At 42.8% G+C, this 23139-nt stretch overlaps 1 protein-coding gene across 1 annotated transcript in view; it reads left to right on the top strand.

Annotated features, from left to right (window-relative positions):
* Window positions 1-23139, top strand: part of SCFD2 (sec1 family domain containing 2) — a 357431-nt gene that overhangs the window by 175467 nt on the left and 158825 nt on the right. The window lies entirely within an intron of this gene.

Below are 23139 nucleotides of genomic sequence, written 5' to 3'. Positions count from 1 at the left end.
ACTTCTTAACAATCTGAAACACTCAGCAATGTTCAAAGCACTTTTTTTTTTTTACACATATTTGCATTTTTCATATAACCAGAGTGACTCAGTTCAGAAGATTTTCCAAATTTACCCCATCCAACTGATATTTTGTAACTACATCTGGAAGTTATATATACCTTTTCTGGGGAAATGTTAGCAAAAAAAGCTGGCAAAAAAATAAGTATAGTGCGTGTACATAACTTGTTAAATGAGCTTTATAAATAATGATGATAGCTTGGCATTGATACTGGAATTAGTGATTGTGAAGTGCCTGTCGAAAGTCTGTAAACGAGTATTACTTGGATTTACTTTTTCTGAGGACACATGTTTGTAGGTTTCCTGCAGCTGCATACTGGTGTTGTGCATACTAGTCTACTTGCTACTTTTGCCAGGGTGTATGGCTCCTCGGACGTTCTTCACAACAGCTCCTCATCGGGTGATCACATCATTGTCTTGTTAAAATATCTGTTGTTCTCTTTCATCCACTTGGGATATTGAAATGCTAATTTTATTTTACTATTTATTTTTTAGTTTGCTACCTAATTAAGAAAAATGGATCTAAAAGATCCAGTTGCAGAAAGTGGGACCTTCTAGGTGTCAAAAGAGAAGAAAAAAAATCTGTCTATAAAAAATCAGTTGACAATTGTTCACCCATCTGCTTTATTTTTCAGTCAGCTTTTGTGGAGATGGGTGGTGCTAACAGGATCACGCATGGCCCAAATTTTGACCAATTCAGCAAAAGTTGGACAAAATTGCTAGCTTTAGACTTGTATGGCTAGCTTTAGACTTGTATGGCTAGCTTTAGACTTCTGATCAGAAATGTCAAACAATTACAACTGAAGTTGTACAATTTATACACCATGATCACCATTACCATGAATTGGTGCTGACACTGTCCTTTCTTCTGGAGGGTGGCTACTTTTGTTCCCCATGGTCCCTGTGTGTGTTTTGTAAAGTAGCCACCACTCCAAGCTTGCTCCCATGATAGACTACAATCTCACGTTTAGTTTACTAACTTGCATCGAAATGATAGTCTATCATGAGAGCTAGCTTGAAGCGGTGGCTACTTTACAACACACACAGGGGCCATGGGGAACAAAGGTAGCCACCTTCCAGAAGGAAGGACAGTGTTGGCATGAATTCAGAGATGATTGGAGGTTCTACAGCTGAATGAACACACAAATAAACTACATTATTGTTAATAGTTAAGGTACTTGAATGCATTTTTAAGATTTAACTTCTGTGTTTAGTGTCACTTTAAACCTCATTGGTCTCAGCTAAAAATAACTGTCACTTTTTAAAAATAAGGATGCTTTTCTTGATGTGTTAGCTTTGTGAAGTGTGTCCTCTGTGTGTTATCAGTGATTTGAGCCTATACAGTTATTAAATTGTTCGGTCAATAAACATTGACCCATGTATGGCGACCCCAAGGTACCCCTAAGCACCAACAATACACATTTCTTCAAAAGCTAGGACAGAGGATTAAGCTCAAACTCTAATACTGTTCCCCTTTTAGAATGTAACTTAAATATATAAGCACTATTCCAAAACACATTTAGTGCGTGCAGTTTTTGGATTTACCTGCTCCAAGTTTGTATTCCTTAGTCAGATGTACACATGTTAGAGGCAATTGTGAAACAGAAAAGCCAATATGCTCATAAAACCTCCAGGCCTGCAGATTTAAGAGTGCCATGGGACATTGACCTGAATTTTTATGAGTCTTTGGTGTTGCATGTTTGTTGCTGGTAATTAAAGAGTCAAAACATGTTTTATGTAGTTGCTGTCTCTTGTATTAAAAGCATTTGAACCTGGGAGATGTCTTAATGGTTGTTTGATTATCACACTTGTCTTAAACATGTGTCTTTGCATAATGACACATGATTACATGCTTTGTCTTTTCGTTCTTATGCTTTTATAGCTTGATCCAAGTTTGTTCAAACAAACATAGTAATCACCAGCTAGAAATATACAGTTTACATAAGGTAATGTTTGTAAATGCTGCAACAGTTGCAGCTGTAGTATTTACATTGGAAACAAACATTAAACATTATCATACGGGGCGTGGTTTGCGCATGGCGGTGAGCGGACGCATCTAGCCAGAGCTCCATCTACCAACCCGAGCAATCTTGCCTTTTGCCACTTTATTGACCATATCTGTGGCTGGCTACTACCTCCTCTCATTAAGAAAGAAGAAAACTAAACCTCAGGACTCGGCTAAAACCCTGGGCGCCAGCACTATCATGCGCCTCTGGACGTCTGATGCCTCTTCACCTGACCACACGGCTGGACACGCTTCAGGAGGCCTGGAGTCTGCTGCGGCTTTGCCGCCCCCAAGTATCCTCTCCTGTGACTGCTCTCGCTCCCCTGCTTTCTCAACGGCTTCCCAAGACTCGGACCGGGGATCCAAGATGTCGGTTGCTACTTTGGCCAAAAGTTTGCCCAACAAGTCGGACGTAGTGGAAATGTTCTTCCGCCTGGAACAATCTTTGAAGTCCGAAATCTCCTCCGTAAAGGCCAAGATGTTGCATGCTCTGCAGCGGGTGGAAGAGGTGGAAAACTGTCTGGATGCACATGCTCTGGCTATTAAAGAATTGCAAACGCACAGCAAGAATACTCAACCTGCCATACAATCTGCATTATTCAAGATTGAGGATCAAGAAAACAGGAACCGCCGCAACAATCTGCGGATCAGGAGCCTACCTGAAACCACCCGTGATGATACACTTCGTGGGATCTTCAGTGGCCTTCTGGGACAACCCCCTACATCGACCCTGCTCTTCGATCGTGCCCACCGGGCTCTGCACCCCCGTTCTGGTGCTGGAGAGTCGCCCAGGGATGTAATTGTACGTCTGGATGGATCGAATTAAGAGCACCGCTGAAGTGGACTTTGATGGGGCCACACTCTGCATCTTTCCAGATCTAGCATTTGAGACTTTGTCCAGGAGATGTGCCTTGAAACCGCTTCTGCAACTGTTGCGGGACAACAACATCCCCTCCACTGGAGTTTCCCTGCTTGTTTGATTGGTCTTCGTAACGGCCGATCATCTGTTCTCCGTTTCCCAGTGGACTTACTGAGTTTCTTTTGAAAATATGAATTAACAACTCCTGATTTACCTGGATGGTCGGATTCTGTCCCAGGCTGGGTCCACTTACCTTCCTCTGAGGGGCAAAGGATGTCACCCAAACAGGGCCGTGCACCCAGGAGGCGCTCCTCTTCTCACTCCATTGCTACTCCAGCTCCGTTATCCGCGGATTATAGGCCTGAGCTGACTGCAGTTTTCGTGTTTTTTTGTTTTTTTAACTTCCAGACCCGTTTTTCTTCATGATGCCTACACCTCCTTCTTCCTTTGCCATGGAGATTCCCTGTCCTCGTCATGCCGCACTGCTCTGAACATGTGGTTCTCCCTTTCCACTGTGCAACTGGACAAGTGCTGTAACTTTTTACCTTCTATGCCTCTTTTTGTTGGGTCTACCTGTGTAGCTTAATTCTGATGGTTAGATGTTTGGGTTTTACAACTTTTCCTTGTTCTGTGGCTATATAAAGTGGTACTTTCTCTTCTATGTATGTAATCATACGATTGCTCGGGGGGTTCAGGTTAGACTGCCCTTTCTTTGTTGGTGTGGTTCTCCCGTCATCATTGCTTGGGCCCCGCCCTGCACCCCCCACTAGGCGGACTTTCCCATGGTTCATACCGGAACATGGGGCATAGACTCTGTGCTGTATTTGGCATGCAATTTAATGTTTTGCTGTATCATGTTTTTTGAGTGTATGTCCTCCCTCCCTTTGTTGTTTCCCTTTTGTGTGATGTTTCTCTTTTTCTCCTACGGGTCTCCCCTAGCCAGTGTTCTATCATTGCTGCTTTGCTTACCTTTCCATGTTTATGATGGCGTCCCTTTGTTTAGTGACGTATAATGTTAGGGGCTCAAATGCCCCTGCTAAACGACACCAAATATGAATCGATTTTCACAGACTGAACGCTGAAATGGTCTTCCTGCAAGAGATGCACATTTCTCATGACTCTCATGTGAGAATGAATTCTAAACATTTCCCACACTGGTACTATTGCTCTTGATACAAAAAAAGGGGGAGAGGGGTCGCCATTGGATTCAAGAGTGATGTCTCTTTTTCGGTTACTGATCAGCTGGCAGATCTGGGTGGTAGATTTTTGTTAATGCATATTGTGTTATATGGGGTTACCTATACTCTGGCTAATGTCTACTGTACGAATTCCTCACCAGCTCCCTACTTCAGGAAAATATTGTGTAAGCTACGGGATTTTCATACTGGCCATTTATTGTATCTGGGGACTTTAATTTTGCCAAGACCCACTATTAGACACATGTACCGGACAGGCCCATAACCTGAAGTCTCACCTGAACACCATAAGTAGAACGCTTCATAGACTCCAGTTGGTGGATGTGTGGCGTGTGTTTCACCCAAAGGAATGAGACTATTCCCATTACTCCTCGGTACATGGTTCCTTCTCTCGGCTGGACATTAACACATAATTTCAGGAAAATTATGTGGGCTCTGTCTCGTCTGCTACCCTTTGGGAAGCTCATAAGTCCGTTATCAGGGGTGCCTTGGTTGCTATAGGTTCTAAACATGAGAAAGACCGTTTATCAGTCGTTGTTGTCTGAGATACATTCTTTGGAATTGTCTCACAAATCCACACATGACAAGACTGTGCATCAAATGCTCCTACTTAGGAGGGGACAACTCAGGGAGCTGTTGGAATCTGACACTAGACGTGACTTAGCAATGGTTGTTAAGAAATTTTATGACCTGGGTAATAAGCCGGGCAAACTTTTAGCGAGAGCATTACAGTCCAAATGTTCTGCGAAAATATATGTCTCTAAAATTAAAACTAAGTTGGATTCCATGGTTCACCTCACCACTGACATAGCCAAGGTGTTTCAGGAATATTACCAGAATCTGTACAAGGTTTGTTCCTTCCTTTCCTACACACCGCCCCTTGACCTAACAGGTAGAATTTCCTCTTATCTACACAAAGCAGGTATGCCCTCCCTGAAACAAGATTTGAGTCCTCTACTACAGCTCAAGAATTTGGGCAAGCTATTAAATCAAATCCTCTGGACAAAAGCCCTGGGCCTCATATTCTCTACGCACCTTATCCTGGCTCGGTAGAATTAATGCTACCAAAATGATGATCCTCCCTAAAATTTTGTTCGATTTTCAAATGCTTCCTATCACTCTCTCCCTACAATTTATTTTACTACTTTACGAACCTTGATCTCCAAATTTGTTTGGCGACATAAAAACCCCAGAATATCCCACTCAGAAAATCTAATTCTTTGCAGACATAAGACTAAGGGTGGCCTTGGCTTACCAGACTTCAAATCCTATCATATGGCTGCTCAATTGGTTAGACTGGTAGACTGGACCTATCATGCCTCGCCAAAAGGTTGGGTAGACCTGAAAATGTATGTGATTCTTCGTTGGCTGGTTGTATTTGGATTCCACCTTCTAAACAAAACCTGTCATCCTTGACTTCTCTACTCTCTCCAGCCGCTCTGCTAACATGGGATTGCTTGCAGAAGGTCTATTGCTGGCCGTACAATTTGCCTTTATTGCCTTTGTCAAACTTAGATTACTTCCCACCAGGGAAATATGACCCTTTCTTTTTGTCCTGGGCGGACTCAAACTGTGTACGCTTAAGGGATGTTCTTCAAGGAACCACTCTCCGGCCTTTACAATCCTTATGGAATCGTTGGGGAACTTATACAACGGATTCCTGGAGATAGTGACAGCTTCAACATTTTATGTCCTCGCTTTCTGGACCTTTTCACTCATCTATGTGTTTTTTTCCTTTTGAGACCCTATTGGGGGCCTCTGAGTCTCCACACCATAGTTTGTCCATAATCTATAAGATCCTTTGTGACCTGGGACATTCATCACCTCAGCCATATACAGGAAAATGAGAGCAAGAACTGCTAAAGCCCTTCTCAACAAATGTGTTTCTCAGCTTCCTCTGACAGTCACCTGTTGGAAGTAAATTTTAACCTTCTGGCCAGATGGTACATGGTTCCGCCCACAGCTAACGCAATTTGCCCTTCGACCTCCTCACTGTGCTGGTGCTCATATGGCTCGATTGGCACCTTTGCTCATTTGTGGTGGGATTGTCCACGGGTATGCGGTTATTGGAAGGAGGTCACACGACTTATCACCGTCATTAATGGAATTCCTATAACCTTAGACCCATGGTTGTGCTCTTTCATCTCACTCCTGTCTCGACGAGGTCCTACAAGAAGACTTTAGGACCCTTTATGCTAAACGATGCCAAAGCTCTTATACCAAAATGTTGCCACTCTCCCCAAATGCCTTCCATTGCGGAATGGCTGACTCAGGTAGATAGATTGAGGTTGATGGAGGAACTCCTTCAATCTGGCAAGGACACATATAGTGTTTATTACAAAACATGGGGATGTTGGATCAATGTCAAAACCTCTGATGAATATGCTACCCTACTGTCACTGGACCCAGCTGTGCCACCTGGCTGAAGCACTCAAATTGTGCCCCCGTAATTTTTACCTCTGATCTCTTAAATGACCCTTTACTTTTTTATATTCAGGTGCTTTTATCCACTTTGGTCTGTTTGTCTCATGCAGATTCGGACCTTCCGATAAATCCTGGCTAGGGTGCACCCCTATCCCTTCTCTCCTTCACCCTCTTTTCCCTTGTCTTTCTGTGTTCCCCCTTGTTCGTCAGATTATGTCCTTTTATTATGTGATTTCTGTAACATTGTGTGGATATGCCATCTTGATGTTTGTTTTACACCGTACCTTTGTTTATTTGTGGAAAATATCAATAAACATTTTATAAGTAAAATAAACATCATCATACGGTAAGCCAGCCATGAAAATGTGTAGTAGATCACTGGGTTATTCTAGTCTAGTACTGATTGGTAATATATTGTATGGATACGTGTAAAATGACTAACGTCTTATGCACACAGCAGACTGATACAGAGACACATTCATCTCGTGTAAAAAGAGTTTCAGACCTGGCTTGCTCGGCCCTTGGCATTTTCCATGTGGAAATGGGTAGACTGCAGGTCCGATGTTACACTGCATCCTAAAAATAAAAACACCATATTAACATTGTGAAAGGAAGGCTGAATAGAAACACATGTATTTGTATCATGACTCATGTAGCAAAGTCTGTAAGTTGTCAAGTTTTGGTGAAACTTTCTTGCGATTACTATATGAACTGGAAGATGATTGCTAGCATATTCCATCATGATTGCACCTTAATCTTTCATTGTTCTCACACTGTAGTACTTGCCTCACTTTGTTTAGATGAAAATGTCCTAATGTGTTCCACATGTTGACTTGATTCTTTTAAGGTTTGCAAAGATCTTGATTTCTGAATGATTGTTTAACTGGAGAAAATCTAAGTGGAAAAACATTAGGGTGAGCAAAATTGAGAGTTTTAATTTCACCAAAATTTCAGCTAAAATCAGAAGATCTTTGGCAAACTTTTGCCATTATAGCAAAGGGCATTAAGTAACGGGGACGGCACAATTAAGGTGGTATTGGGTGGTTTTAAGAGGGTTTAAATGACTCCCAAAGATTACAAAAACTCTTCAACTATCCTGAACCTGTTCTTGTTCCAAAATAAAAAAAGAAGACAAACCCAGTAACATAAAAAATATGAGTGATGGTGCACAAATAATGATCAAATACACAACACAAGGAAAAAAATAACATGCATTAAAAAACATCAAATATAATTTTTAAACAAACCCTAAAAATACCAAAGGAAAAACTCTTTAACCCCTTCATGACTGAGCTAGTTTACAGTGTACGTCTCCCGTCACAAAGGGGTTAAATAAAGAAAAATGTTTTTTAAAGCAAATAGCAACATCTTAGTTTTACTCTGTAAATATACAGCTATGAGTTTGTTGGCAGAGGAGTGTCTACATAGTAGTATTTGAGGTTGAATAAAGACATTAGTCCATCAAGTCCAACCTATTAGGATCTCATTCTAGGAGTACCCGTACCCTATTTGTAGTTTTACCACAGCTGGAGGGCCGTAGTTTGGCTACATCTGGTCTAGACACACTAATTCCAGGAAGTACAGTGCTATTTTGAGAAGCAATTAAAGACAAAGGGCACATTTTCAAGGTACTGCTTTTGCTCAAATAAAACTTTTTCATGTTTCCTGTAACATAGCAGATCTTTTTTTTTATTTCATATCCATTTTAAGTTCTACTAGTCAGGTTAAGTTTAATATTTAAAGTTTAATATTAAGGGCCATGTTGGATGAGAGGTTTAAAGTAAATTGTTAGCTGTATGGTCACCTATCATTAGGCTCTACTGTACATTGGCTAGATGTGTTGAACATCCAAATATAGTGACTGCATGTCTGGCTAATTAAGAGCTATGTTTACATATCTACATGATACAGTCATATCTCTTTGTTAAAATCTAAGCGAAAAAATGCATGTCAGTCTAGTTTATGCATTTTTAAGCAGAAGGTTATAAAGCATTTTTGTAAGCTGGAAACGGCATAGTTATGTAGCCTCCCAAAATGACTTTTATTGTACAACAAAGTGTAGAACAATCATTAAAGAAACTGATACTAATGACATTATAATTGATGGAGGAATCTGTAGTAGCACATTCATCTTGGTTTTCATCAACACAAATGACATCCCTGTACTTATTAATATATTTGAAAACAATGGCATCAAGCCACCACTAGAGCACAAATGTTTCTCAAAATCCAAAGCAGATGTTAATAAACCACACCTAAATATATCCCCGAATGTACATGCAGCTGCCTGAAAGTGTGTTCAGGAGACATACTATGTATTCCAAGGAGTAAGGCAACACTTCCATGTGAACTCAATAAGCAAGATCATTATCCATTGTTTTCCAGCTGTTGTGCTAAAGCCTTCTCCACACTCATGCAAAACACGCAATTTCCTATAGGTGTTAATTTACAATATATGTATGTATTTAGTTTATATTTTAAAGGGGTGGAGAATAGATATAACTATGCATGTTAACTAAGCAAACGTTTTTCAGCTTAATGAAACGAGAAGTGAAAATTATAGTTCAGCTAGTCAGCTGTGAGCAGTACCTAGTCACCAATGACATTTTTGGTGGCTAGTGGTAATATCCACCCTATATTTCCAATATGGGGTTCATTCTCAGAATCGGAGATGACCAGTTGTTGTACAGGAGCTGGAAATTTCAATCTAGAAGCAGACAGGCAATGTTAATGAGACAAGGTTCCTCTGGAATCATTAAAAAATAGGCTTTAATGTTAACTTCACTCTTGAAAGTGAAAGAGAAAAATTGTAATTACAATGTTCCAGCATCACCATGAGTCCCTGTATATAGAACAGAAAAAAAGCATACCACCTTTATGCACTGGAACTAACATTTTATACTGCCCAGCCTTTGTAGGGGTGGTCCAACCTTTATACATGGCTTTCCCTTCCTCCTGCAATACTGGTTACTGTCCTTAGTCTAGCACTTGAGGCAAATGCTATTGGAGTAAATTAGCTGTGCAGTGCAAACTGTTAGATTCAATGCATACAGTTACATTTAAGTTCACTTAATTGATGCAAAGGCATTTGTCTTAAAGTAGGGAGCACACTGGTTTTGACTGTTACCTGCCTTCCTAGGTTTAGAAACTCTAAACATCATAAAATGGTCATATTTAGAAATCTAAAAAGCTTGGCCATTATAAACTGTAGAAGAGCTTCTGTTTAGACCAGAGTTCATCATTAGATGAACTCTGGCTTAAACAGAACCTTATGGGCCTTGCCACAGTTCTACCCTCTGTAGCCAGGCCCTAGCACAACAGGCACAAAAAAAATCTCTATAATGTAAAGCTGGTTTTTCATTTCAAAACCTCTTTTAAGGCCACTACTGTGTTACTGATAACACATGTAAGGCAAGGTTCATCACATCTGAACATATTTATCCTTGCTTTAAAGTAGATCTCGGCCTTTAAGACAGCCATGCTTCTCTCTGCTTTAACAATGTTATATGAGATCAAGTGACCTGCCAAGCCTGACGTTTTTTGTCTCTGTAACACGAGCAGGCCTGGATCATAATTTGAAATCTCTCCATCAAATTTACCAGGCAGCAGCTCTTTAGGCCGGCTTTCAATCTGCAGCCAACTCTAGCAGACTGGGTATCACTTAACATTGTGGGGCAGCGCAGTAATATATCATCTGGTTAACATTTAGTTAAACGGCTTCAACTGAGATTTCTCTATTGTATAGCAGTGTGCCTTGATTCGTCAAGCTCAGTCATTTCCACTGTAATAAGTGTCAGAAAAATTTGCATGGAAGATTGAGCCTCCAACTCTTGGCTTTGTAGTGTCCAAATCAAACATATGGGCAAGTGCCACAGGGCAAACTGTTCCAGTCAACTGAATATGTCTGGGAGATGGTTGCACTGCTTTATATGGTGTGCTCATTAGACTGGGTGCTGTACTGGGGAATTGTAAATAAAGCTGGAAAGTATTAAAATGTCAATGATCCCGGGGCAGACTATATAAATAACTAACGTGTTAGAGAGTAGGGTTTGCTGTACAGTGCAGGATAAACATACTGGAAAATGCCTCTCAACTCTGACTCTCACATGATGATACAATGTTCAAGTGGGGCTTACGGCAATGTCAGATACTTTTGAACTTAAAGTGACATTAAAGGCAAACATGTTTATCCCTCCCCCCAATGTTAATGTTAGCACTTACCTTTAATGATGTTTATTAATCCGATCTTCTTCTTCTCTTCTTCTTTCTTGTCCTTTTCATCTGTCCCTCCAGCGCTGCGGTGGGTCTCCGATCCAGCACTGACCCCTCTGGGCTTGCTGGCACTTTCTGTCCCATGGTGTCTGCATGCGGGTGCATGGGTCCATAGACTTACCTTGTGTCTCTCCTTGCGCCCCGGCCGAAAAAGTCATCTGAGCATGCGCCCGCCCCAAGATGCTTTGCGGCCGCCCGAAAATTTTCACATTTTCCGACGGGAGCGTGCGGGGAAGACACGGGAAAGTATTAACCCTTTTAAAAGCGGTTTGTTTCTTTTTTTACACTTTTTCGATATATCTACTGCTTGCTAGCAGTAGATATATGCAAAAAAAGCTGAGGCTTTAATTATCCTTTAAGGCAAAAGTTTTTAACTACTCATGTAGATATTCAAAAGTTATTAAATAATTTTTTAGTTCAGCTGGCTAGTACATTTACCTAGAATATGTATTTCTCCTAAGTTGCGAAACAAGAGGTAATAGCTGAAATATATAAACTCACAGTAGGGAGAGAGCCCGTTAAGAATGGCCTGATAATGTTCACAAGTATGTCGGAGAATAGTGCGGTGATAGTGTTTGCTGAGTTACAGTGGCAAAAAAGTTGGTAACTATGAAGGTGGTACAGTGTTTGCTGAGTGAGGAAATACAATACAGAGAAGCCAACTCACAGTGCCTGCTGCATAGCTTCAGGCTTATATTACTTGAAATGCTATTAACAACTATTATATGACATACTTTGTAATATATGTTTTCAAGTACTTTACAGTAGTATATGGAGCAACTGCAGCTAATTAAGCAGGTGTGAGGCAGAGGATGTGCATAGATTTTGCAGGATTGGGTTTTGAGGCCACTGGAACTGGGATAAAGCAGAGGGTGTACCCATATTTAGTTAAAACAACGTCAGGTGATGCTGGGGTAAAGGCAGGGTAAACATTGTGCACAGATTCTGTAAGACAAGTGTGGGGGATTGACATGATGCCAATATTCTGATTGGGCATGGTGGAGGATATCTGCATGCTATGTACAGATTTAGCTAAGATGTTTGGATAAAATCCTAAAGAATGGGCATGTTCAGGTTCCAGGAGGCTGGGAAGTCCAAGAACATGTTAAAAGTTAGATGGGGTACTCAGGTTGGAGGAGATTAGAATGTATACTTAAATTCTATGGGGCGGAGAATCATATAGAAGGAACAAAAGAGGGTGTTCTCAGGTTTTGTTGGGTTAAGGAATCCAAGGGCAAAGGATGAGGGTGTAATCAGGTTCTGTGGTTGTGGAGAATACTAGAGTTGAGAAAAGAGGATTAATTTATGTACCTTAAGGGTGGAAAATCCTAGGGTGAGTCAGTATAGAGGGTGTATTTAGGTTCTGTGGGTGTGAGAAATCCTTAGCATTTGTAAAGCTGCTGAGGGAAGAGGGTTGATGCTTTCATTTTGTTTCGTTGTGTATATATTGATCATGGTCTCTCTACAGCAGGTAGCACAATATAGAAAAGCATTAAAGGATAGCTGTACCTTTATGTAAAAATCCATCTCTTTCTCTCTTACCCATCCTTAGATAGTATACAAAACATCAGATGCAGTGTGGTTCCCCCTACACTGGATGACTTTCAGCAGTGCTGGGCATTTGCCCCCGATTGTAAAAGGTACAGGTGCACTTTAATGAATGTGGCGAGTAAAAAGCTTCACACCAATAAACCTGCTCCATTTGTATTAATTCTCACATTGCTGACACATCTATAACGTTCTATCATTTTATAGTGTATAATAATATTTATATTACAACTAAGAAGGTAGGTTAAGTTACATATTATGATGTTTAAAATCCTTTTAATAGACTTTTGTTTTATGGCTGTTAACTGATCTTCCTTGTAGTACCAATGAAACAGAAAGTCCTATAGTAAAGGTATAGATCAACTGGGGTAACATTTCAGTATTACTCCAGCACTTCCTACCAATAACAATCCAAGACAGCTAGAAAAGATTTAATCCTGCCTATGTCAATAATATTTCTATGCCGTGTATTCCCTCAACTGCTCCACAGCTATTTCCTGTGAATTTCTATCTGATAAATCTGTTATGAAGATCATAAATAAACTTCACACGGAATGTACAGGGAATATAAGCAGAACGCACCATGTGCTGGCATGACTTCGCTTTTTTTTTTTTTACATACAATAGATACCAAAACAATCTAGCAGACACATTGCAACCATAATGTATATACACAGTTTTGTAAACATCATCTGTTAAAAATCTGTTGTACTATTTGTATTTGTCAGGTGAGTCAGCAATTTCACCTACTAATAAAGCTCCTTTGGGCAATTTTATACTCCTTTTCATGAAATAGTCAAACTAAATCTAGCATACTCTATATTTTTAGTAGAGCAGACCTGGGGTTCATCTAAGGTCATGGGTAGGCAACCCGTACCCTGGGGAGGTGGAGATGTACCTGAACAGTTCAGGGATCAGTAGTATGTAATGCAGAGTGCTGGGGTCAATAATATGTAATGCAGAGGTCAGGCACAAATAACACAGAGTGCAGAGGTCTGGTTTAATTGACGCAAGTGCAGAGCTGAGGAGTATGTATTGTAGAGTTCAAAGGTCAAGTAGTATGTAAAACACAGTGCTCGGTCAGGGGTATGTAACACACAGTGCAGAGGTCAGTGGTATGTAACACACAGTGCAGAGGTCAGTGGTATGTAAGGCACAGTGCAGAGGTCAGTGGTATGTAAGGCACAGTGCAGAGGTCAGTGGTATGTAAGGCACAGTGCAGAGGTCAGTTGTATGTAAGGCACAGTGCAGAGGTCAGTAGTAGGTAACACACAGTGCAGGAGTAACTAACATACATCTCCCCCCACTAATACTCCCCTTCCAGTACAAACATCTACCACGCTAAGCTTAATTTGCCCACAGTACATATTTAACAGCCTTAGACCATAAGGTGGCAGAGATGAGAGGCACCATTTGTATACCTGTGCCTGTTTTTCATTACCTGTTGCAATTACCTTGTTTTACACCTTACTTCGATTGTGCAATTTTCCATGTCAAATGTTTATACCCAATTGGAAACAATAGGTGGATTTTGTGGGTATCAAACAAAACTGCTGCGTACATGAAAAGGGATTTTCTTTACATAAATAGCCTGCTAAGTATTTTTTTCTTCAGAAAGAACTATTTTCCTAACATAATGCTGCAGTTACTGCTTAGAGGGGCTGTTTTACAAAGCCTCAGAAGACTGTGATGGAAGCAGCCATTCCCTAACTCACCCTAGATATTATGGATGAAGTTAATGTATTCAACTTGACTGTGAACAAAATTACTGCACTGTGACCAGTATGTAACCTTTGTGGGTCCATTTACACTTTGACATTTTTAAACCGTATTTTAATGCATGTTCTGATGTGTGTATTTTAAAGTACCAAGATGAATCAAAAGGCATGATAAAGTCAATCTGTTGCTAAAATAAATTTTCCAATAAAGCTGCCCCTGCAAAAAAGACATTGTGGGGAATTTATCATAGCAATTGCGAGTGTTTGAACTTGCACGGAATATATTTGCACCAGATTTATGTTGCTAGTGTAATGTTGTTGATAAATTAGCAGGGCCGGCGCTATCATATAGGCAGGTCAAGCATCTGCCTGAGGGCACCGGTGGGGGGTAGGAAAGATGCGACTGGGAGGTCGCCCCTTTAAGACGGTCGCTGCGGCGGCGGCGATCACACCTCTCTGTGCTCCCTCTTTCTCTCCTCCCGGCCGCTGCAGCTTCGAGCGGCCAGGAGGAGAGAGAGGGAGCGCAGAGAGGTGTGATCAGAGCTGCCTCTCAGCGCCGGTATGAAGAGCCGAGCAGAGCAGCGGCAGGTATCCTTTTGATGAGGTGAGATGTCTGGCGACCTGCGCCCACCCCCCCGCCACGAAGTTCTCACCTGCAATCCCCCCTCCAGCTACCTTTCTCTTCTTGCCGCCGGAGATCCTCTCAGGAGACAGTGAGGGGAGAGCTGCACTCGCAGCTCTTCCTCTCAGCTGTGTAATGCACCGAGCTGGGTTGCTAGGATCTCAACTGGGGAAACGTGTTGCATGTACAGGTACACAAAACCCAGAAACGAGAGTGAGGGGTTAGTTCAGGTTGTTCAGTTGCGGATTCCCAGGCGGCTCTCTCTATCTTCAATACGGAGAGTTTGGGATCCTAACATCATACACCTGCTCCCTATCCTGTTTCTTTTTTAACTGGTAGGTGCTATACCCTCTATCAGTGGCGGTGGTATGTTGTTGTGAGAGTGACTAGATCTTCTTTTGCAGGCAACAGTAATACAGTCCTTATATCAGGGGTTGTATGTCACACAATTCAAAAGCATCAATATCTTATGAGGGGAACGCGGTGCATATTGGTAGGTAGAGGTAAATCATATAGAGCACTTGGTATCAAAGGTTCTATGTGAAGAAGAATGACAGTCCAGCTTAAATGCAGTCACTGAGGTGACTGATACTTGCGGTTGCGCTGGTGTGGATGCATAGCCCCAAGTAGCCAGCGAGTGATGAGCCTGCAGGGTGAGGTTCCAGGGATGAGGTTCCTTTCCTTTGCTCCTTCAATTATGGCAGACTGGCAGTGGTTGGAGCAGGCACGGCGTACACTCCAAATTAGTGGAACGTCGTGCAGAGCTCCCACGAGGCTTATAAGCGGTCTCCAGCCGCTAGGTGGGAGGAGCCGCATGACGTCATCGCGTACGTTGCGTTCCACGCTGGAACGCAACCCACGCTCTGCGATGTTCGGCTCTGGTGTTGCGTTCCAGGTGGAACGCAATACGCACGATCCCTTACAGCACCCCCCTCCTAAGGGAACCCCTCCGGGGTACCCCAGAAGGGGAGGGCCGGTCGGGGAACCTGCGGTGGAACTACTTCTGCAGCGCAGGAGCGTGGACAACCTCGGCCGCCTCCCAGGAGTCGTCTTGGGGCCCGTACCCCTTCCACCGGATAAGGTACTGAAGTCTCCCCCTCCTCCTCCTTGAGTCCAACAGTTCCTCAACCTCAAATTCTTCCTCACCTTGGACAATGACCGGAGGTGAAGGAGTAGGGTTCCTGCCTGGGAAGGGGTTAGGACGGAAAGGTTTTAGAAGGGATACATGAAAAGTGGGGTGTATCTGCAACCGAGGAGGCAGGATGAGCCTCATCGTATTGGGGGTTGATGACCTTCTCAATACGGAAAGGTCCCAAGAATTGCCTCCCCAGTTTTTTGGAGGGTGTACCCAAGCGGAGGTTTTTTGTGGATAGCCACACCGAGTCCCCTTCTTGATATGGGGGATTTGGCCGTCTGCGGCGATCGTAATAGAATTTTTGTCGATCTCTTGCTCGGAGGAGGTTTTCTTTAAGCTCCACGAGGGTCTTCTGTAATGTGGATACGAAATCTTCAGTAGCTGGCACGTTTGTAGGGATACTCATCAGGGGTAGAGGACAAGGGTGGAACCCGTAGTTCGAGTAAAATGGTGAGTGAAGAGTGGAGGTGCTTTTGGAATTGTTATAGGAGAATTCCGCGAGAGGAAGCAGTCGCTCCCAGTCGTCCTGGAGGAATGAGCAGTGGCAACGGAGATATTGCTCGAGGCACTGGTTCACTCTCTCAGTTTGCCCGTTTGTCTGTGGGTGGTATGCACTGGACATCCGATGGTCGATCTGGAGTTTCCCACATAGTGCCTTTCAGAACTTGGAGATAAATTGGGAGCCCCTGTCCGATATCAGTTGTGTAGGCACTCCATGTAAACGGACGATATCTGCCACAAAAACTTCAGCAGTCTCTTTTGAGGATGGCAGCTTTTTCAGGGCCACGAAATGAGCCATTTTTGTCAGTAGGTCAACAGCAACGAGTATTGTGTTGTGACCACTTGAGGGCGGAAGATCCACTATGAAGTCCAATGATACACACTCCCAGGGTCTGGAGGGTATCGGGAGGTTCATTAGTAGGCCGTAAGGTCGGTTACGGTCATGTTTACAAGTGGCACAAGTCTCGCACGAGGCCACGTAGGCCTCAATCTCCTTGGTCATGTTGGGCCACCAGTAATACCTGCGGACTAGATCGATGGTCTTGGAGATGCCTGGATGACCCGCCATGGGAGCATGGTGGCATAGTTGAATTACTGGTGTTGTAACGGGTGGTGGTATGTATAGCTTGTTCTCCTTGTAATAGAACCCTTCCTCATCCATATGGAGTCCCGGAGGTCGGTCATTCTCATTGAGGGTTAAGCTGTCCTTGAGTCTTTGTCGTAGAGCTACAGTGGCGATCACAATTCTTTCGGGTGGAATGACCCACGAGGGGAATTCCGCCCCTGGACAGGGTTCTTTCAAACGGGATAGCGCGTCTGCCTTTCCATTTTTAGAGCCCGGTCTGTAGGTGATTTGAAAGTCGAACCGGTCGAAGAAAAAGCTCCACCGTACTTGGCGAGCGGATAAGGTTTTACCGGTCTTTAGATATTGGAGGTTGCGGTGGTCTGAGTATATAGTGATTGGGTGTCTTGATCCTTCCAATATATGTCTCCAATTTTCCAACGTGTTTTTGATTGCAAGAAGTTCCTTTTCCTCTATTGGGTAGTTAACTTCGGCCGGGTTGAGTGTCCTAGAGAAGAATCCCACAGGGTGTAGGGGTGTCATTAGTGATGTGCGCTGAGATAAGACAGCTCCTACAGCGTTTTGGGATGCATCCACTTCAAGGACGTAGAGGTTGTTTGGGTCAGGTATGGTGAGAATAGGAGCAGACGTGAACCTATCCTTCAACAGTTGGAAAGCTTCCTGGGCTTCTCCATTCCAAATGAACCTTGTGTTGATGCTTGTAAGTCTGGTAAGCGGTTTAGTTGTTGCAGAATAGTTCTTGATGAATTTTCTGTAGAAGTTAGCGAACCCCAAAAACCTTTGAAGCGCTTTCCTGGATTTTGGAGTGGGCCAGTTTTGGATACACTCGATCTTTGTTTGATCCATCTGAATCCCCTCTGGGGAGATGATGTAACCGAGGAACGGTAGGGTGGTTGTCTTAAATACGCATTTCTCCAGTTTTGCGTATAGGCAATGGGCTCTCAATCGTGCTAACACCCAACGCACGCGTCTTCTATGGTCTTGGATGTTGTCTGAATATACCAATATGTCATCTAGATAGACTATGACACAAACATCCAGTAGATCTCTGAAAATATCATTTATAAAATTTTGGAACGTTGCGGGTGCGTTGCACAGACCGAACGGCATCACTTGGTACTCAAAGAGTCCGTAGCGGGTGCGAAAGGCTGTCTTCCACTTGTCTCCTTTTCTGATCCTTATCAAGTTATAAGCTCCCCTAAGGTCTAGTTTGGTATAGACGGTGGAAGTACGGAGGCGTTCAATGAGTTCGTTTATGAGAGGCAGTGGGTACCTGTTCTTTACAGTCACTTTGTTCAGAGGTCTGTAGTCGATGATTGGACGGAGGCTGGAGTCCTTGTTCCGAACGAAGAACATTCCAGCACCTGCGGGTGAAGTAGAGGCCCTAATGAATCCCTTTTTCAGGTTTTCTTCTATATACTGTTTGAGATGGTCGAGCTCGGGTTGTGCCAAGGGGTAGATCCTCCCCGTGGGTATTTCGCAACCCGGAAGTAGGTCTATGGGGCAGTCATATGACCTGTGAGGCGGAAGCATCTCCGCATTCTTTGAACTGAACACATCGGAGAACTCCCGGTAGTGATATGGTACCTGGTTGCCCCCAACCAATAATAGAGAGTTTGTTTGATAGCAGGTCTCCTGACAATACCCAGAATCCAAACCTACCCTCCCTTGTTCCCATAGTAGGGTTGGTTTATGGAGTTTTAACCATGGTAGCCCCAGTATGATAGTGAATAACGGGGATGGTATAATATCAGGAATTCGGTGTGATTAGTTTCACACGTCACCATTATAGGTAGGGTTTGGTTTTGCACTGGACCTGAGGCTGAAGTGGTGACGTCAATAAAACTCACGGATATCGGGGAGTTCTTTTTGATCATAGGAATTTTATTTCGCTCAACCAGATGCGTATCGATGAAATTCCCGCACGATCCCGTGTCCACCATTGCGTCAACGGTAAGTCGATTTTGGTCCCACTGTAGAGTAAGAGAGGTGTACAGGTAACCTGGTGTTCTGATCTGAGGGAACGCAATCTTACAGAGGGAATACCGCTTACCTTCGGACTTCTTCTTTATGGACGGGCAATCCTCTACCCCATGGCCTTCGGAAGAGCAGTATAGACAGAGATTCAGGGCGCGTCTTCTGGTTTTCTCTCGCTCTGTTAGGGGACCCCCCTGAGGGCACCTATCTCAATTTTTTCTTCAGAGGGGTGTGTCTCGGTTTGTCTAACGTAAGGCACATATCCAGAAACCCGCTCTGCTCTGCGTTCACGTAGACACCCGTCTAGGGTGGTGGCTCGTTGCATTAGAGCATCAAGAGTGGGGGGCATCTCTCCTCTTGCCAACTCGTCCTTCAGTGCATCGGAAAGGCCGAGACGGAACTGGTTCCTGAGACTGAGATCGTTCCACTGGGTCTTCCGAGCCCACCGAGTATTTTCGGGAATAAAGTCCTCAACAGGCCTTCTGCCTTGTTTAATACTCCTGATGGCGTGTTCCGCCATCAGCTGCTTGCTTTGGTCCTCAAACAAGAGGGCCATGGTTGTAAGAAATTGGGGGTAGTTGTCTAAGACGGGGTCCTCCTTCTCCAAGTAGGTATTCGCCCATGCTCTGGGCTCCCCTCTAAGGTAATAAATCATAGTGAGGACTTTTATCCTGTCTGTAGGGTATGTTCTAGGACGCAGTTCAAACATTAGTTTGGAAGCATGAAGGAAATCTCGGAACTGTTTACAAACTCCTGAAAATAGCTCCGGAGGGCTGACCTTTGGCTCGGGTCCCTCCCGTGGGGGATTGGTGTTCTGTGCGACAAGGTCTCGCAGGGACTGGTTCTCTAGTTGCACAGTCTGTACCTCCTCTGAGAGGGTCTCAACCCTCTGTGAGAGGGCGACCATGTGTCCCGCTAACTCCGCTGGATCCATGGGGGTTCCACTAATATGTAATGCACCGAGCTGGGTTGCTAGGATCTCAACTGCGGAAACGTGTTGCATGTACAGGTACACAAAACCCAGAAACGAGAGTGAGGGGTTAGTTCAGGTTGTTCAGTTGCGGATTCCCAGGCGGCTCTCTATCTTCAATACGGAGAGTTTGGGATCCTAACATCATACACCTGCTCCCTATCCTGTTTCTTTTTTAACTGGTAGGTGCTATACCCTCTATCAGTGGCGGTGGTATGTTGTTGTGAGTGACTAGATCTTCTTTTGCAGGCAACAGTAATACAGTCCTTACATCAGGGGTTGTATGTCACACAATTCAAAAGCATCAATATCTTATGAGGGGAACGCGGTGCATATTGGTAGGTAGAGGTAAATCATATAGGGCACTTGGTATCAAAGGTTCTATGTGAAGAAGAATGACAGTCCAGCTTAAATGCAGTCACTGAGGTGACTGATACTTGCGGTTGAGCTGGTGTGGATGCATAGCCCCAAGTAGCCAGCGAGTGATGAGCCTGCAGGGTGAGGTTCCAGGGATGAGGTTCCTTTCCTTTGCTCCTTCAATTATGGCAGACTGGCAGTGGTTGGAGCAGGCACGGCGTACACTCCAAATTAGTGGAACGCCGTGCAGAGCTCCCACGAGGCTTATAAGCGGTCTCCAGCCGCTAGGTGGGAGGAGCCGCATGACGTCATCGCGTACGTTGCGTTCCACGCTGGAACGCAACCCACGCTTTGCGATGTTCGGCTCTGGCGTTGCGTTCCAGGTGGAACGCAATACGCCCGATCCCTTACAAGCTGTCACAGGAGTTCTAGTACAATGCTGTGCTAGAACTCCTGTATTGGAGGTGACAGGTTCAGTAAAGAGAACCCGTCACCTCCATATGCTATCACACGGGACTTGTTAGCTCCTCTGTGATAGCAATAAAGTTAAGTGAAAAAAAAATAATTAAAAAAAAATTGATAAAACATTATAAAATAAATAAAAACCATGAAAAAATAAGTAAAAAATAATAATAGAAATGATAAAAAGTAAAAGATAGTAAGATTAAAAAAGAAAAAAGTAACAAATAATAAGACAAAAATTATAACAAATAAAAGAATAAGATAAAAGTGCACCTACGCCTGTGTAGGAAAAAAATCAGGTTTAATAGACTCCAGGAAAGAAGACTTGTAACTCCAGACAAAAAGCTCAACTGTCGCTTCTTGAAGAAGTGGTCATGGGGACTTCTGAAGTTGTGATTGTTTTCTTAGGTGATGCTCCAGTTTCAGACAGCCGCAGAACAAGTGCAGATGAAAATACGTGCAAAAAGGGTGCAAAAAACATGCAAATGAAAAAGTAGTGCAAGCTCTGAAGAAAACAGGTGCAAAACACGTGCAGTTGGAAAAGTAGTGTAAGCTCTGAGGAAAACAGGGCCTCATGTTGAAAAACAGATTTGCAAATAAAAAAATGATCTAAGAGGCTAAAACTGTCACAAGTTCTTTGATAAATTCCCCCATTGAATACTTACATCTCCTGCTGTCCACACTGCCAACTGTTGCTGTAGTAAAACTGCTGGCTGAAGATTCTGCAGAATTTCGACACTGCTAACAGTGGTTAAATTAAATCCGCCATCTCTTACTAGTATGTAAAATACTAGTTTGTATAAAATATTTTTAGAATAATATATAAGGGGGCCTAGTAAGATTTTGGTTCAGGATCCCTGTCTTAACAGCTAGAGAAAGTTAAAGACCAATCCTGGTCATCTTATTTATCATTGACATAGAGATTGGACTAAATAGCTCAGTTTCAGTTTTTGCGGATGATACAAAATTCTGCAGACCAAAAAATTCTGCACAAGAGATATTCGCACTACAACAGGACCTAAGAAAAATTGAGGCATGGGCTACAAGATGGCAAATGTGATTTAATGTTGAAAAATGTAAGGTTATGCACATGGGAGTAAAGAACATGTGTGCAAACTACTACTTGGGGGGTGTTACTTTAGGGAAGTCAGACATAGAAAAGACCTGGCACAGATTTGGCAATAGTAAACAATGCCAAGTACCAGCCAGTAAAGCTAACAAGATACTGGTATGTATTAAAAGAGGAATTGTAGCAAGGGATCAAAGAGTAATACTTCCACTTGATAAATCATTGGTTCGGCCCCATCTTGAGTATGTGGTACAGTTCTGGTCGCTGACTCTCAGGAAAGATGTCCTGGAACTGGAGAGAGTTTAGAGAAGGGCTACAAAATTAATGAAAGGGATAGAAGGCCTGAGTTATGAAGACTGCATTCAAAATCTAAACGTATTCACCTTAGAAAAGAGGCAATTAAGAGGGGACCTTATTGCAGTCTTCAAAATCATCAAAGGGCACCCCAATATTAGGAATATTGTTTAATCCTAAAACTATTGAGAACCCGGGACACAACAAGAGGTTAGAAGAGAGGGGGTTCAATCTTAGTGGTATCTGCGGATAACATTAATTAATTGAAGAAACTTCTGGATGAGTTTCTTCTTTCGCAGAATCTACAGGGATATGGGATTATATATATATATATATATATATATATATATGTGTGTGTCTGTGTATATATATATATAGATATATCTATAGATATATCTATATATATATCTATATATACACAGACACACACACACACACTCTTCTCAGGCAAAAAAAGTCACACACTGTAATATGTTGTTGGACCACCTTTAGCTTTGATCACAGCACGCATTAGCATTTTTATCTGTCAAGGGTTGCATTAATTTTTGTAATGTATTCAATCCTCAACAGATTTTAGCAGAGAATTATGCTGCTCCTTACAGGAAAAGGGTCAGGATATGACCTCCAAAAAGTAATGTGAAGAAGGGAATCTTAGCAGTAGTCTAAACTAGTAGGAGTTAAATAGGAACTTTACCCATAACAACAAAGGCACTTTTAGAAATGTACAAACAGATACTTCTAGATAACTGCAGACTTTTTTATTTTTGTCATAACTTATTTTTATTTTCTTCCCCATTCTTCTCACAGTGGACATTTTAACTAAGGGCAGGTTACTTGATTTCCTTTTACTTCCTGGAACTCTGGCATATGCAATGTCCCAGCAATGCACTGCTGACGTAACCTTCCCAGGATGCAAAGTTGTAAGTCCATTTGAGCTACATGCATTATGATGCCAATATAGTAATTACTCACCAGTTATGTTGTGACCATTTATAGGCATGTCTCACCCATTGGCAAGTAACATATAAACCACAGTAATGTATAGCAGAGTAATAGTCCCCAGGTTAGTCAGAATACATGTATATAC

The sequence above is a fragment of the Nanorana parkeri genome, unplaced genomic scaffold (genome assembly GCF_000935625.1).
Source record: "Nanorana parkeri isolate BGI_ZX_2015 unplaced genomic scaffold, ASM93562v1 scaffold54, whole genome shotgun sequence".
NCBI classification, from domain to species: domain Eukaryota; kingdom Metazoa; phylum Chordata; class Amphibia; order Anura; family Dicroglossidae; genus Nanorana; species Nanorana parkeri.
This window is presented reverse-complemented; position numbering and strand designations above follow the sequence as displayed.